We start from the raw sequence: 3,163 nt of genomic DNA, 5'->3' as shown, positions 1-3,163 counted from the left end.
ATGAAATTTGATACAGACATTTATGTATGGTGATTCCCTGACTTCTCATCTAGCACTATCATCAGGCCATGTGTTTTATTTGTCGCATTACCTCCATCTACTGGAATTAAACAACAATCTTCACCATCTTTGTAAAATAATTCTGATGATCCCTTCCCATCTATTTCCCACTCTGTTATCAAGTTCCTGTTTTCTACGTGTTTGAGACAGCCTCTCTCAAAAGCTGCTTCCTCAGAACCCCCACAACATCCAGAAATCTCTTTGCTGCATCTACGATTATATGGATTTCTCAAATTGTCTTTCTCTTACAGCAGTACAGTTAATTACCATTGCCAAAAAAGGTCAAAATCTTCTTTTGAACCTTACAAAAGCAATATCCCTTATGCTTCCTGACTGCCTTGTCCTCCCTTCTGTCTTATACCATATCTTGCCTTACCAACTTCCTCCTGCTTATCTTTTTAATTATTTTTTTATCTAGTGTTGATTGTGTTTGTCTCCCATACTCTCTAAAGATAGTTAATCTTCCATGCTGCATGATACCCTTTGCAAGGAACAAACACTGGTTCTTTCCTTACGATATTTCCAGACTCTGCCATGGCGTGAAAAATTCTCATCATCAGATGCTGACAATTCACTTTGTTACAAGTGTCCACTTCCCACCATATAGTGTGGGTATAGAGATCTCTAAAATGCATGAACCCTAAGTGACTGATAGGCCTGTGAGTTCCCCTGATTCTTTCGCTTTCTTTGTATCCATATTTGAGAAAACAAATAACCACAGAAGTGATGTTTCAAGCTTCACACTCTCCGTCAGACCTGTCTTTATTTCAATTAAGTATTTATGGGAGCATAGGGTTTTGGAGGTCTAACTGCAGAATGACACAGACACACCAGCGCACAAGTATAAATGCTCACATTGGCGTAGGCTCTCCATAGAGCTGACGCACAAGTATAAATTCTGCTTTAAGGAAGAACAGTTACTGATTATCTGATGTGCATAGACTGCATAATACTGGTACAGTTAACATTTTGAGTTCCACAACAATCCTGTTTTGATGTGTTGTGTATCTGTATGCAGGTGTTAAATAATTAATTGTTCTTCAGATAGGCTGATTGTCCTTAAATAGACAAATATACTGCTTTAATTTGAGTACATCGATTTTAAGGAACAAAACATTTAAAGGGAACAAGCCTACTCAAGTTTAGCGGAGATTTGTGGGTAACCACAGAACCCATTTTCATTGAGATATCTTGAGGTGAGAGTTCAAGGGACTCTATTGAAAATGGCTACGCCAGTTGTTCCCTTGCAACTTTGGAGTGTTATTTAGCCCCCTTCATGACAAGCTATGCTGACATGGTTGGTACCAATACGTGCCTCAGATTGTTTCCTTTCCTAAAATATCACTGCCTTTGCACTAGCTTTAAAAAGTGCAGCCTCCTAAAGACAGTAGTATCACCTTGAGAGTAATAAACTAAGATGTGTTTTACATGTTTGAGCCCCAAAGCAGATAAATGTGTGAGCTGCTCCTGTCCAGGGGCAAACAGGAAAGAAAAGAACAAAACAAAGCCCACATCTTACACAATCCGCTTTAAGCAAAAACTGCCAGTTCCAGTTGAGCTGAATTTGTCAACGTTTAGTGACCAGCATGCTTTATAGGATGACAGTGACTTGGGACTGCCACCTATATAAGTTGTAACACATCTGTTTCCCCAGGCTTTGTCTCAGTCTGCTGCTGCCGTCTGATAACCAGCCATGATCCTCCAGGCTGCTGTGCTCGGTGTCTTCCTCTGCTCCGTGCACAGTTTTACCATACAGGTAAGCATCAGCACACACTTTACATTAGCTGACACTAATTGGATGAATACATGCATTTTTCAATGCCACAATTTGTAATGAAATGTGATACAATCTGAAATTTTACAGCCTCAAATTTAATTTTTACTCTGTGTCGTATTACAGGACTCTTCTGAAAAGGGTGACGAGTCGTCTGGTGAGACATGGCTGCTTTTCAGACTGTAAAATCCTGTAAATATATAGTCGTACATCATGTAACTGACACGTGAACAAATTGTTTCTGTTCCAAAGGCAACAACAACGAGGATGAGGATCTCGGTATCTCCACGCTGTTAGAGAAGGCCAATGTTAATGTTGGTATGTTCATCTCCATGGCAACTTATCATTCAGCAGCAAATGTACAGTTATGATAATATAAACTTAAATGTAGGACAAAAATACAAAGCTGGTGTTACACTTCATACCTGGAAGTATACAGCAGATGCTAACAGAACCATCAGTGAGGAAGGAGAGGTTGTATCAGACCCAGATTTGACCTGCCTGTAACACAGCAAGATCAAGAATATGAAATGCAGTGCCAGGAAAAAAAGAAAACTTGAGTATCTTCGTGTCATTTTGCAGGAAAGAACTTTGACGATCCTCTGGTGATGTATGGAGACATAGCAGTGCCAGACGGTTTCCAGAACGCCGATCCCTGCACAGCACGAGGCTGCCTGTGGCCTAAAGCCACCGATGGCAACGTCTACGTACCCTACCGCATCTCCAACCAGTACTGTAAGTACTGAAGGCTGAGCTTTCATTTGGTTCTTTAAACTGTTAGTGTTCATAATTCACCAACATAACATGCACACTTTGTATGTATTTTAGCAGCAATACTCAAAGGCTAGTAGTAGGAGTAAATAGTAGCCTGGTTGTAGAGTAATTGTGTGGTAGCAGTACGCTATAGTAGAAGCACTATTACTGTTCTATACTAAATAGGCAGCAGTAGCTGTAATAAAGGCAATTGTAGATTTAGTGGTAGTGGTATAGCAGCAGCATAGTAGTAGCAGTAGTAGTATGTAGTAATATTAGAAGCAATGGCAGTAGTACTAGAAATATTAGGACTTGTAACAATATAGTATTAGTAGTGGTAGCAGCAGTAAGAGCAGTGGAAGTCGTCAAAGTAGGATAGTAGTCTCAGCAATAACAGGAGATGCTTAGCACTAACAGCATTAGTAGTGATAGCTTTAGTGCAGTGGCCCCAGCTACCCTGATTGGCTGTATATTTGTCATTAAAGGAAGAGGACGACTAACCTATTTGAAGAACAATAGCAGTACCAGTAATAGTGGCACTAGTAGAATAATCTTACTATATAATGATGAAAACTC

This window comes from Epinephelus moara, chromosome 1 (genome assembly GCF_006386435.1).
Source record: "Epinephelus moara isolate mb chromosome 1, YSFRI_EMoa_1.0, whole genome shotgun sequence".
NCBI lineage: Eukaryota > Metazoa > Chordata > Actinopteri > Perciformes > Serranidae > Epinephelus > Epinephelus moara.
Note: the sequence above shows the minus strand (reverse complement) of the source record.